Source organism: Dermacentor albipictus, chromosome 1, assembly GCF_038994185.2.
Source record: "Dermacentor albipictus isolate Rhodes 1998 colony chromosome 1, USDA_Dalb.pri_finalv2, whole genome shotgun sequence".
In the NCBI taxonomy this organism is placed as follows: Eukaryota; Metazoa; Arthropoda; class Arachnida; order Ixodida; family Ixodidae; genus Dermacentor; species Dermacentor albipictus.
In genome coordinates, this window is record NC_091821.1 from 257,700,685 (window position 1) to 257,716,026 (window position 15,342).

Consider the following 15,342-nt stretch of genomic DNA (forward strand, 5'->3'; position numbering starts at 1 on the left):
ATGGCCGTTATTCAGCACTGTATAAGCCTCACCAGTTCTAATCTCGCTAAGGCGAATGATATCCCAAGCAATATCTGATAGTTCTTCAAAGAGTCCTGCTAAGCTAGCCTCACTCGGCAGAGTTCGGCTGTTACAGGTTGCCAGGGTCAGTTTCTATTGGCGGCCTGTCCGGGTCCAGAGATTCTTAGCACCCTCTGCTACCTTGCAGGTCTAACCGCCGCCTTGGTCATGTGCTCCGCAGCTGCTAGGGACTGAAGGCCACGGGTTAATTCTAAGAATCGTGAGGGAGGGGTGGCCGAATACTGTACCTGGGAGGCCAATTCCTGTTCTGGTGGTGAAGGAGTGTGTTTTTTGAAGCTTAGTGGGTCTTCCTAATTTGGTTGTACCTGGATTAGTATAGCCCCACTCGCTCTCGGCATCTTTTGCCGGCGCCAGGCGTCACTCCAAGCCTGCAGATGTTGTGCACTGGAGGAGGTTAAAGTCAGGCACACTATTGTCAGATTTAAAAAAAGGGGGGGATTGGAACATCCGATTATTCCAACCGAGCAGTCGACATAGCTCAGATAATCCCGCAGGTGGCGAGGCTACCTTATCGCCGAAAAGAATACTACCATGTATTATACAAAATATTCACCAAGATAATCTCCAATAGAATAAGGGCAACACTTGACTTTAGTCAACCAAGGGAACAGGCAGGTTTCAGGAATGTGGTGTTTCGGCCCTAGCCGCACGCCTAGCGCAGCCGGGCAGCGGGCAGGAAGGAACTGAGCCTGGCCCCGATCCCGGCATGATAACAACAACAACCCTTTATTTCACGCAAGCAGCACATCTATATAGCAAACACACATGTGACAAGTGACGTCACAGACGCAACGTTTCAGACATCAGGGCGAGAGCGCCCTATAACGCACACACATGACACAGGGCACAGGCGCTATATCAGCACAGATACTCTACAATGGATCACATCCATGTAATCAATCAGGTAATCGAGAAATCCGCAGAGTACAATCAGCCTCTCTATATGGCTTCCATAGATTACGAAAATGCATTTGATTCAGTAGAGATACCAGCAGTCATAGAGGCATTACGTAATCAAAGAGTAGAGACGGTTTACTTAAATATCTTGGAAAATATCTACAGAGATTCCACAGCGACCTTATTTCTCCACAAGAAAAGTAGGCAGATACCTATAAAGAAAGGGGTCAAACAAGGAGACACAATCTCTCCAATACTATTCACTGCGTGCTTGGAAGAAATGTTCAAGCTATTAAACTGGGAAGGCTTAGGACTAAGGATCGACGGCGAATACCTGCGGATGACATTCTATTCAGCAGCACTGCAGACAAGTTACAACAAATGATTGAGGACCTTAACAGAGGGTGTGTAAGAGTGGGGTTGAAGATTATTATGTAGAAGACAAAGATAATGATGAATAGCCGGGCAAGGGAACAAGAGTTCAGGATCGCAAGTCAGCCTCTAGTGTCTGTGAAGGAGTAAGATTACCTAGGTCAATTAATCATAGGGAACCTGATCATGAGAATGAAATTCAGATAAGAATAAAAATTGGTTGGATCGCATACGGCAGACATTGTCAACTGGGAGCTTACCATTATCATTGAAAAGGAAGGTGTACAATCAGTGCATTTTACCGATGCTGACATATGGGGCAGAGGCTTGGAGACTGACAAAGAAGCTTGAGAACAAGTTAAGGACCGCACAAAGAGCGATGGAACGAAGAATGCTAGGCATAACGTTGAGAGACAGAAAGAGCGGTTTGGAAAAGAGAGCAAACGGGTATAGCCGACATTCCAGTTTACATTAAGAGAAAAAAAATGGCGCTGGGAAGTCATGTAATGCGCAGGTTAGATAACCGTTGTACCAATAGAGCCTGCCAAGAGCAAAAATAAAAGCCTGCCAAGAGCAAAAATACTGCTCCGCAATTCCGGCACGCCTAGGGGACCAAACGTATACCACACTAGCAAAGAAATCTCCTACGTGGTGCCGAGCCAAAGCCAAACATTCAAGGAGCAAAAGCCCTCAGACTTTCTCTATCGCACCCGCTCTTACTCGAGCCTGCGCAGAAACGTCGGGCACCTCCGAAAGTGCCACGCCCCGCTGTGCTTACTAGCAGTTGAAGAAATGCGCCCGGGCGGGCGCACGCGGCCGCCCGACCCCCCCCTCCCCCCTCCCTGCCCTCCATCCAGAGCCTTGCGTGCGGCAGAGGACGGCGTGCTTCCTCCGCACTTCCCTCTCTTGCGTAGGCGTGATTAGAGAGTTTTAGCCCAGCGGGTTTACGGCCAGCGGAGCGGAGCGGGCGAGCGGAGACGCGACTGCGCATGCGCACCACGCTGAGGCGCCCAGCGGTTTTACGGAGCAGCGTTTACGCCCGCTGGAAAGCACTCCCCAGCGGAGGGTATACGCAGCGCGCGAGCGTGCGTAAGGGCGCGCGGGCGTGTATGGGAAATGCAAGACGGCAGCCGCGAACATGAACGCCGGCAGTTCTGCATCGAAGACGGCGACTGCCGCGTTGACCCGCACATTAGTACTCAGTACATTATTAACAAATAATGCACTGAGAACATGTAATATATTTTTATTCAGCATTTCTTGCATAATAAAAGCAAGCGTAATTCAATTTCATTTCTCAGTAACTCCTATTCGAACCACTAGGTGGGGCAGCAGAGCGGCCCGCTCTTTACCCCGCTCGAGCGTGTGATCCGCTGAGCTAAAATTCTTTTTTCGCGAGCCGCTCCGTTGGCGCAACGGTGGAGACCGCTCCGCTCCGCTGGCCGTAAACCCGCTGAGCTAAAACTCTCTATTGAGTCGCGATCGCAGGCTCACCCTCGCACGCTTTCACTCGCACAAGCAGCATACGGCGCGCTGCCACGATTTTGTCGCCCTTAGACTTTATACGGAACTTCACGGCGACGGCGACGCCGAGGGCGGAAATACGCCGGCAGTGTCCATATAATTGCTGTCGCAATAATAATAATAATGATAATAATAATAATAATAATAAAATAATAAATAACATACGGCGTCCAGCCTATATGTCGTCACATTTCTTGGGATCGCCGCCACTGTCCTAAATGATAGGGCAGTCGTTGAACTCGGATGCACTCTCTCTCGTCGCTCTCTCTCTCTCTCTCTCCTTTTTTATATTTCTGGCATGCGGGCTTCGTTCTTTGCGAACGCTATTGAGGGCTTTGCAATCGAGACACGCAAGCGCCCAAAGTATTAATTTTTTTCATATTTTTGCTTATTTCTTGATAGCACAAAAAGAACCATACGCAAAAGGCAACGTCATAGAACCAACTTCACAGGGTGTTTCTGGGCACGCTATACAACTTTTTAAATATAAATAATGGACGAAAACGTACATTCAGATTTTGCGTAAATAAACGCAGCTAATTAGCTAAATAATAGCACTTTAAAAATATTGTCTTAGTATAGCTCCAGACGACTACGAAAATATGCCATCGCTTTCATTCGCCTAAGATGCGCCGGTATGTTTTTCAAATTTGGTTCAACTTACGCGAAATACCCAATAACTACTAGTATTTCTATCGCGGGAAAGCAGTTGTTTCTGAGAAGATAAATGAAATGCTAAACCAATCAAACTCTTTTTTTTTTACAGCGAAGCATTTTTGCGTCGCTCTAACGAGTCGCATCGACAGAGATAATAAAACGTCATAGTATACCCACTAATCGTTGACAGCCGGGGTATATATATATATATATATATATATATATATATATATATATATATATATATATATATATATATATATATATATATATATATATAGAGAGAGAGAGAGAGAGAGAGAGAGAGAGAGGGCGCATCCCGAGTACCGTGAGTTGGTAAACGCAAGGCGACGGCGAGGTTAACGAGGCGACGGCGAGCAATAACCATTTAAATCATTGTAGTTGTCAATATAGCCATCCCAGTATACAGCTTCGCTGGTTATCCTTCTTCACAGAGTGGAAAGGCACTATTTTTTTCCTTTTTTTTTCGTTTTCACGGCCTAACCGTGTTCTGAATACGTATATGTGCCACATCACGGATTTCACGCCATTCTGTTTTTGCACAGCGAAACTTGGCGAAAGTTATCACATCGAGTATTTGCTGACTTCCGGCTATATACAACGTCAAGGGTAAGGATCTAGGGCAGGAGTAATGTAGCGAAACCTTTCGCTCGATTCGACTCCTGTCCTATCGTCCACCAGTCACGAACGGGCAATCGTATTGATTGAACACAGGCGGAGCGCAGCTCGGAACACTGACTAACCGCGAAAAGGACGAGAATTGGAATAGAATCGCGACATCGGCGCAGGCTGGTGCGAGAAAGTGGCGTACGTCGCTTCCGGCATGCTTAAGATTAGCGGCCTTTCTGGTATATATCAAGCTTCCCAAGCTTCCGGTATAGGTGAACAAAGATTTACATATGGGTCTCGGGCCCGTGTTTTAAATCGTTCCATTTCAATTGAATCCGTTCTTCTTAATACGCGCGGCGCGGCCAGTGGCCGGTCCCAGCGATAACAGCGGTGCGGCAGCATCATGTCCGGGCAAATGCAGGAGGGCGAAAGAATGGAAAATGAAATGGAATGTTTGAAAATACGGCGCACACGCAGTGGTGGCTTAGCGGCCATGGCGTTGCGCTGCAGCACGAAGACGCGTTATCGGAACCCGGTCGTGGAGGCCGCCCTAATTACCGATGTGGACAAAAATGCAAAAACGCCCGTATTTTTTTTATTATAATTGATAAGATATAAGGAGATGTTGACGCACAATTTAATGCGCCGGCTACTCGTTAGCTCTTGAATGGGTCTTGAATACGCAGTGATCACTGTGATGCACGTGGTCATATATGCTATTGAGTACGCCATAGATAAATGCGACTTGAGTGTTTTAAACGATGGATCGCCAACACTTCTTCGTGTATATAGTTAATCAAGCTGCATAGATGTTACCCTGTGTTCACAAAATCTAATGAATGGTGTTGTATGGACAACGGATATGGAAACGCGCGGAAGTGATCATTTCCCATCCTTGTAAATAATCCTAGCATGCTGATACGATCTCCACCGGGTGAGGTGGCTCTTAACCGCAAGAATCAAGAAACGACGACTAAGGCGGGCATCGTGATGATGAAAAAAGGTAGAAAAGAATGTGTTCACTTCATTGGTGCCATTGTCAGATGGGAAGAGGACTTGGCACCCGGAAGTGCCGTGTCCCAGAGCTTACATGTACTCGCCAACCCAACATCATTCGGTACATTGACCCCGGCACTCCCCCTATACCTGGGTTGACTAGGCGGGGGGCTTTGGTTCGGGCCAACAGTCCTTCCCAGACATGGGGCTGCTGTGGTGCAGCGCGACTGAGCTACTGCACTCAACAAACAAACAGCCATGTCGGTCTCACGGGACACGAGCCTGACAGTCCCTCGCATTGCGGAGCAGTGTGACCACACGGGGGTGCGCCAGGACCGGTTCGGGCTCTGGGTTCCACTGAGCCAAACAAAACCCCGTAGATCGACTGGCACGCCCGGCCAAGTCGAGCGACCTTAGGAGCATGCATCATAACTTAATGGAGAGCTTTCCATCTGACTCATAAAAAATCACGGCACGATGATGTCGCCCAAGGGATGCCGTTCCCGGGGGAGGTGGAGCCAGACCTCCTTCCGTGCTTTCGCAGGCACTTCGTGAAGGCCCGGCGCCCGTCTCCCGAAAACCGCTTCACAGCGTGCCAACCAGACTTGATATGAGCACTCGACAAGAAGAAGCACGAACTGGTTGATCACCTGCTTAGGCAAAAGGTGCCAGGAGTGTCTGAAATAACCCCTTTTTGCCTCGTTGAGGAGAATCCACTGGCCAGTCACAATCGCCGAATCGTTCACCACATCTATCGCCACTCACTGGTCTTCCACGTGCTGCTCGGGTACGTTGTGCCCCTGTCTTCATCGCGTGCTCCTCGAATACGTTGTGCACCGGTCTTCATCGTGTCACAATAGGAGGCAAACACCTGCCGTCGATGCTTTTCCCCACGAGTTCTCGACGGGGACCCTGTCATCGATAAGTGCACGGCCACTTCGTGACGAGAAGGGCGACGTTGTTGTCTTGAAGCGAAGTGAATGATGAGGCGTGAACATCAACCATGACAGCTGCGTGTCGCTGGTGGGGCATCCCCCCGTCGCCAGATGTGGTAATCGATGGCTTCTTGGAAAACTTGGGCAACACTTGACAGGTCGATCATAACAATGCACAATGATATCAGGCGTTGCAGCAGACTAACCAACTGGAAAGCTTTTCGGTACCGCTTAACGGATCAAATTAATCAATACACAACGGTTGAAAGAGTTACTGAATTTTTGCAGGATAATGTGAACATGTGCACGATGAAGGTCTCAAGTCCAAAAGATTAGGCTGCAGTTGACGGAGACTATGAACACCTAAGAGCCATGAGACGCCGATCCGAAAGAGCGTATCGACGGAACGGAAGTTCAGAAGAATACAAAAACGTTCAGAAAATTAATTCACAATGTAATGCGCAGACGCATGGAAAATTTAGGCAAACGGCGCTGGCGCAATTTCTGCGGCACGCTGTCTCGTCACACGTCTGTCCCACGAATCTTCCAATAATTCGTTCTTTAAGCGGACCTGTAACACAGAGCTTCCCATTTCATGCTCTCGCTGTAGCTTGGGACACGAGTGAGAGCTTGTTTCCAGACCTGCTTTTTCATCCAAATGTGCAGAATTTGATAATTCAGTAGTGTTAGCTAAGCAGGAAATTACTGCTTGCTATTGGGCACAACATCCGCAATTAGACTATGTTTTCATATTGAGTGAGCTCCGATGTGCAATTGCATCATGTCGTCAAAACTGTGCTGCTGGGCCGGACGGCACTGCGTACAATAAGGTAAGAAACATCGGGCCGACAGGTACAAATGCTCTCTTATACAGCTATAATAATCCATGGATAGATGAAACTGTACCTGGCTGTTGGCAAGTCGCTCGAATCATCCCACTTTTAAAACCGGGTAAAACGCCATTGTGCCTAGAATTCTTCCGCCCAGTTAATTTGACAAGTTCTTCATGCAAAGTAATGGAGAAAATTATTGACATGTGACTTAAATGGTGGTCTAATGAAACGAATGTGCCGTCCAACTAATTAGCAGGATTTAAAAAAAACAGATGCACAATGGATGCAGTATTGGATATAGCAACCTGCGTGGAGACAAAACGCGCGTGTGCCGTGCATTGGGTCCCTGTTAAATATCCCCAGGTGGTAAAAATTCATTCCAAGTCCCCTACTATTCGGCGTGCCTCATAATCGGATTATGGTCTTGGTACGTAAAACTCCAGAATTTAATTCTGTTTTTAATACGGTCTCGCATGCTTAACGTACCAATATATCGATGTCATACTATGCATGTACATTTTTTTTCTATACAAATTGTAATGAAGGAGTAAAATTCGCCTTCACGTTTCTCTGGAGTTTCACTTTGAGTTCACTTTCTACAGTGCCGCTTTGAGCTCTATTACATGGTATAGCCAGGGCTCCATCACGAGGGATGTTGTCCGCCTGCCTGTCTGCCTGCAACTGTTTACTCAAGGAGTTCACACCAGGGTTCATTAATACTTCGACGGCCGTCATATATAAGGTCTAACGCCTTTCCCACTTTCACCGTGTACACCTTTGACAGGGGCCACAACGCAGAAGCAGCATCAAAGTCTGAACGAACGTTTGGCCCGCCTGCGTTTTTTTGCGAGGAGCCACGACGGTGACGTCATCGACTGGCGTCGCTCTTGCCCGCTCGTCTCGCTCGCGAAGATGCGGGCTGCGAGCCAACTGCGTCTGCGGCGTGCCCCGCGTTCTCATATCGAGCCCATCGCCGGCGGTCTGCTTGAGTGAAGAAGTTTCTGATCCCCATACTTTACACTCCGACACCGGTACGCCTTGAACGTTCGCGCGTTCTAACCGCACGGCCGTAGTGCGTCGTCGTCTTAATGGTCCAACAAAGGGAGACGCTTTTGCTTTTGGCGGAAGGAAGGCGGTGTACACGTGATGAATGATAGGTGGTCTGAGGGCTGCCTGGTACAAAAAGGGCACATGCGAGGTGCTTATTTCATCAGGCGGTTCTTGCGGCTAGAACTTGTGGAGTCCAAGCGCTGTTACATTGCAAATTTATCGACAACTATATTTACGACAAGCACTATGTTGTGTCTCAGCGGAGTTGCAGGCAGAATATACTTTACCCGACAAAGCATCGCGTGTTGTTGAATGTGAGCGTAATATTTGTACAGACCTGCCTCTATGAATGAGCAGCAAGTCAACCACGTTTCTTCGTTTTCTGTTAAAAAGAAATGCCAGCTTTCTAAAAAGTGTCATGTTACAAAGCCGCACATGCGCCTCTTCCTTGACTCCTTCCTTATCCGGGACATCCCAATGTGAAGCCCACAAGTGTGTAATGCTGTCATTTACACCTTCAATGAAGGTGTTCCGCCATGCAAAACGCCGATTTCGACGGGTGAACTATAGCATACCTGGCAACTATCCCGAATTTTTCGTAAAGTTTGCGAATTTGGGCTTGTTCTGCGATTTTACGATTGTTTGCGTCTTATTTTACGAAAAATAAATTCCGTTTGCAAAAACAAAGAGTTTTAAGGGAGTTGATGGATGGGGTGACGCGAGATTTCAGAAAGAAATTCATGCACGAAACGAATAATGCGGTACTTGCCCCACCTTACTGAGGCATTGCAAGACGCCGAATACTAGTGGAGTACTTGCTTTGAGTTAGCTTATTCAGCATAGTTTCTGAAGCAGGCGAAATCGGCAGCAGCAAGGTCGTTGAAAAAGTCAGTCCGATCTAAGACCTAAACACAATGTGTTGCTTGTCAGTCTCTCCTGTTCCAAGTTTGCTTCTGCTTCTGTGCTGCACCTGAAGTTAAATCAATAAAAAAGTGCATACGTATGCTAGATAAAGTTGGTACTAAGGGCAAAGTTCTTAAAAATGCGTGCCATACTCATCTCCCGTCGGTGAATTTAAGGAATTCTTGTGAAGGTTGGCAGGTGTTGTTATTTGGACACAAAAATGCCCATAAAAAGTGTAGCGAGCACGAAGGGGATCCGAGCAGCCGGATATTTTTGGTAGTCACAGCCGTAAGAAGTAATATACAATGAAGTCAGAGGAAGCTATAGGGCAAGTTAATTGTTAACAGCTTTGTGTGTTCATACATAAAATGAACGCTTCAAGTGTACAGAGCGACTCCGAGAGGAGATTCTCGTAGGAGGCCATATAGCTACAGAGAAAGTTACTTCGCCGTCCAGTTGCAGTGGCTGCCGAGTAGAAAGTGCACCCATCTTTACAGTGAGGTATTATTAAACACTCTTTTTGGCTTGATAATCATGAATGTAGTGTTTTGTGGCGCAAGGGCTAAGTATGACCAAAGAGCGTCACTTTTTGGCTTCATCGTGTACCACTTATAATCCAACAGAATACAGACAACGTTTTCGAGCAAAAAAGTCGGTTCTCCAAAGCACACTACCAAAGACAGACGAAGCAAGCCTTGCACCTTACGTTGGCATATAAACGAATAGGCAGCCGGGTGAAATATTAAGAAACACCTTTACTCTCTTTATAATCTCAATTAAGGAATGTGCCAAACGTAGTGCTGCGCATGTTTCGATTCGCAGGAACTGTCCTGAGATATGTGGCCACTGCTATGCGCGAAGGAGGCAACACGAAGTCTGGTTCCCCGCCTCCTTAATTTCTTCACTCTCAATTTTTAAAGAGAGAAATCAAGAGGGCGAATAGGGAGGGGGGGGGCGGGGAGGGATGGTCAGCCAGGCTCGCTAGACTCGGCTGTAGCAACTAAAGCAGGTACAGCGCGCCTGTTGCCGACTGCGTTAGTCAGAGTTTACTTTTCGCCTGGCTAACGAGTGGCAACGCCGGAACGATCAGAGCGGCTATAGCCTTAGGGGCTATTTGTGGCCGGCATAAACAAACACCGGCCTAGCTGGCAGCGTTTATTTTGGTCATCTCCAGACTGTTTCTTTCTTGTTTTTTTTTTTTTGGTTAGCCAGTGTATCTTTTTCTCTTTTTTTTGGGGGGGGGGGGGTATTACGACGTTTTGTTACCGCTACCACGGCGATCACTCATCCACGTTGCTATAATTTGAAGGAAAAAATAATAATAACAAATAAATAAATAAAAAAAAACAGAGTGAAGGTTTCGTTAACTTCAGGTTCAGCATGCCGATTCCTTTGTGATGTAAAAGCAGCGATAACTGCAGACAGTCCGGACGTTGATGACACATCGTTCTCTAGGGCTCACGATATACAGCTATACATGAGTCAAACAAGGGTGGGACTGATCTTACTTAACTGCAGGAAAAGGTAAGGAAGGAGGAAATTTGACAGACAGACAGACAGACAGACAGACAGACAGACAGACAGACAGACAGACAGACAGACAGACAGACAGACAGACAGACAGACAGACAGACAGGCGGACGGACGGACGGACGGACAGACAGACAGACAGACAGACAGACAGACAGACAGACAGACAGACAGACAGACAGACAGACAGACAGACAGACGGACGGACGGACAGACAGACAGACAGACAGACAGACAGACAGACAGGCGGACGGACAGACAGACAGACAGACAGACAGACAGACAGACAGACAGACAGACAGACAGACAGACAGACAGACAGACAGACAGGCGGACAGACAGACAGACAGACAGACAGACAGACAGACAGACAGACAGACAGACAGACAGACAGACAGACAGACAGACAGGCGGACGGACAGACAGACAGGCGGACGGACAGACAGACAGACAGACAGACAGACAGACAGGCGGACGGACAGACAGACAGACAGACAGACAGACAGACAGACAGACAGACAGACAGACAGACAGACAGACAGACAGACAGACAGACAGACGGACGGACAGACAGACAGACAGACAGACAGACAGACAGACAGACAGACAGACAGACAGACAGACAGACAGACAGACAGACAGACAGACGGACGGACGGACGGACGGACGGACGGACGGACGGACGGACGGACAGACAGACAGACAGACAGACAGACAGACAGACAGACAGACAGACAGACAGACAGACAGACAGACAGACAGACAGGCGGACGGACGGACGGACGGACAGACAGACGGACGGACGGACGGACGGACGGACGGACGGACAGACAGACAGACAGACAGACAGACAGACAGACAGACAGACAGGCAGGCAGGCAGGCAGACAGACAGACAGACAGACAGACAGACAGACAGACAGACAGACAGACAGACAGACAGACAGACAGACAGGCAGGCAGGCAGGCAGGCAGACAGACAGACAGACAGACAGACTATTACAAACGGTTTTAGACACGGACAGGGCGCGCCTGTCCGTGTCTTTTATTCTGTTGTCCGCGTCTTACTTTTTGCGCGTAAAACCATTTCTAAAAGTAATTTACCAACTAGTCCGGCAGCAGACGTTACTAAAAGATAGATGTTAGAACCCGCCGTGATTGCTTAGTGGCTTTGGTGTTGCGCTGCTAAGCACGTGATCGCTGGATCAAATTTCGGCCGTGGCGGCCGCACTTCGATGGGGGCGAATGCAAAAACACCCGTGTACTCAGATTTAGGTGCACGTTAACGAACCCCAGGTGGTCAAAATTAATCCGGAGTCCCCCACTAGGGCGTTCCTCATATTCAGATCGTGGTTTTGGCACACGTAAAACCCCATAATCTAATCTAATATAGATAGAGGTTGAAAGCACGCGCTTCCTGCTACCCCATTTCACTTGTGGCTAAGGTGCTAGGAGCGATGACAATTAGCCAAAGAAAAAAAAATACTGATTAACGAAGAAAAATTGGAAATACCCAAATAGTGGATGACGTTATATTTTTACACCATCCTTTACGAAGCTTGTTGTTTTCAAATCAGTGAAATCAAGGCATGGCTATCAGTTTTTTTTCGCTGTGTTCGCTTCCGCTGGACAATCACTGTGGTCAAGTATGTCGCAGTCGGCGCAAGACACACCTAGAGTACCTCGGGTAACAATGCGCCCCCCGTCCCCGATACCAAGGAGCTCAGCCGAGACCATATATGCTTCAGTTGGGTACCTCAGAGGCAGAACATGCGTAAGTTGAACTGCAATGACTTATTTTTTTACTTATTTATTCATTTATCCTAATCATACACGTACAGAAATAAACCTTATAGAAATCAAGATCTCCTGATACGTTTTTGACCGAGATCACAATTTTATCGATGCGACAGTATCGGTTGATTGTCAAACTATCAAATCGCATCCCGCCGCAGTGCATGCTGGAGTACCCGTGCGCTGCAAGGCCTAACAAGCACTGAATGGCATAGAACCCGCCTTCACAACCAGGGCCGCAACGACAGGCTGTGTTCACATTACGTGAGAAAACGTGCCTTCAGAGAAATCAGCCGCATACACTGGGCGATTCAGCGCAGCCTACACCGTCCAGGCTATTAATGAACTCGGCATGAACCGCGCGGTCAACAGCCAGCTCTCCGACTGCAGTGCGGCAACGCTGGGACCGGGGGAGCGCTGGCGCGGCGACGACGCTGCGCTGCTATTTCGAGTGAGCCGCGGGCTCGGAACCGCGGCGCCGGCATCTCGTCGCAATTGGCCGCCGACAAGCTGGCGGCGGTGGTGCGAGAGTGCGCGGAACCCGACGCATCTCTGCGCCGCCTCCTTGGCTCGGATGACGTCGCCGAGCCAAAGGCCGCACAAGAATTTCCTCCGCGATTGCGGGCGGTACACCGGCTTGAGACAGAATAGAACGCGCACCCCCTACCTTGAGACCCGCAGACCGATCGACTGACACACCCTTTAATCATACACACTGTGCTCGCGCACGAGTTTGGCACTCAGCGCTACCTGGCCGTTGCGAATTTGCTGAAGGGGCGACGATCGTTGAGGAGGATGTATATCGCATTTCCCAGTTCTAGTTCTCCTCTCCATCCTTTCGCCTTGACGCTCACAACGTTGGGCGACTAGCGTCTCAACGTGCAAGAAAGCAACACATCTAGCTGCTTAAAGCACCAGCTGGAGCAGACATCGAATGCTTTGGAAGGGAGAGGCATTGTTGAGCTAGCACACTCAAGTCACCCAAGGCAGAAATTTCCAGCACCTTCGCAAGAGAAGCAAAAAGGCACTCGAGGTGTGTCCCGGTTAAGCATGGCGGAGGCTGTAGCTCTGTTTTTTTTTTGTAGCATGTTAATTAATTTTTTTCTACAGCCACTTCTTTGTAACTTTCCTGTTCTTTCTGTTTATTACACGGCTTTTTTTTTTTAGATGGTCTCGAGACAGTTCAGGTATTCACCGAGAAGTAAGACAGTTATGATGTCTGCGGCCTTTCCTTTGTTTTTCTCCCCCTATATACAATAAATTAGACTATACTTCCTATTCACAGCAGAGATCAAAGCTAGGATGCTTAGGTTGACGGAGAAAGAACACAGGCTTGTTTTGTCGACAATTGTGCTTTAAAGAAAAAAGTGTGCGTGTAACTGCGAAGAAAAAGAAAAGAAAGAACGGTAGCATTCAGACGTGGGCTGCCGCAGAAGTGATGCTTCACGAATTTACTCCTCACCGGAACACGATATATAGAGAACCAGAAGAAGGGCTCCACGGAAGCGTTACGGAAGCATTCGTAGTGCACAATGGGCGAGACTTCCTTTCTTCCCGAGAACAGGTAGCCGGTTTTCTTTACTCACAGGCTGACGCTAGCCGTAGTCTTCACTGCATTGCACGGAGTTAATGAGGTGGAGTATAAATAATGGCGCAAGCCACACACCTCTTTTCCATATTTGTCGTTACCATCTGAAGAAGAAGAGAAATAGATGGGCTTTGTTGTGCCATTACCACAAGCCCGGATTCCGAAGCTGCAGGATGCGGAATCTATCCTGCGAGCGCCATAATTCTCCCTTCACAAGACAAGAGGCTGCGCCGTCGTGCGGGAGAAGCCTCGGCGAGCAGCGTGTTTAGACGTGTCCGCGTGTGCCAGACGGCCCGGCGCCGCACCTCCCTTGCCTGGAGGTCACCGCGCGCGCGAACTTTGAACCGGGTGGCCAGCGCGGTCGCTGGTTGGACCCCTCGGACGACCGTCGTGTGCTGACTTTGTATTGGGCCGGTTGAGTGACAATGGGCCTCGGGGATTATAAAAGCCGCGACAGGCCGCCTCGAAAACAGGATCTGCCGACCCCACCGGGAGAGTGTGTCGCTCCCGACTGGGGTGAGATGTGTAACGCGTTTTCGCCGGACGTCGTCGTGCGAGAACAGTCGCGTTTGTTGTGAGCACTCGGCCCCAGTGCCGACCCGTTCATGTCCTGTATGATAACCTGTATATAATGTATAAAGTCCCTTTTGTTATTCTCATCGACGCCAGGCTCGGAGTCTTCGCTACCAACGCTCTGTCACGAAACGGGTGACGAGCGCTACGGGACCACAAAGCCGTATTCGTGGTGCAGCGGTGCAAGTTCGTAACACTGGTGGCACCGGTTGGGAAGTCGTAACACTGGTGGCACCGGTTGGAGTTCATAACACTGGATGGCAGCTACGGGATTGACCGGCATCAGCTACCTCGGCGCGGTGAGTGCCTGAAGTTTACCTCAAACACCAGACTTTCTCTGACACAGGTTATAGTAGCTCAGGGATTGACTTGGTGTTGCATTGTGATAACCTTGTGTGTTTCAAGCCTAGTAAGAGTGTTTTGAAAACCAGGGGATGCTGAGGGGGTAGACAGGGCAGTGTGTGAAATACTTGCATATGTCTTACTAGTAGCATTATAGTAGCGTACGGCAGGTATATTCAAAAAGGGTAAACAGCAGGAGGACAGTGTGAACGATGGAGAAGTACAAGGTGAAGGAACTTCTCGAAATTTGTGAGGAGTTGGGCATTGAGTTGGGCTCAACCAAAAGAAAGAATGCGATCCTTGAGGTCATGAGGACTGGGGACGTAACGGCTGAGGAAGCCGCTGAGGCCTGGGCGGGTATCAATGAACGTCGGGAAAGGGAGGAGAAGGAACGTTGCGAGCAGGAGAGGAAGGAAAATGAACGACGGGAAAAGGAGGAAAGGAGAGAACAGGAACGTCGCGAAGAGGAAAAGGAGGAAAGGAGAGAACAGCAACGTCGCGAGGAGGAAAGGAGAGAACAGCAACGTCGCGAGGAGGAAAGGAGAGAACAGCAACGTCGCGAGGAGGAAAAGGAGGAAAGGAGAGAGATTCGTGAGCACGAGCTTAAAATGAAAGAGTTGGAGACCCGAAATAGCTCG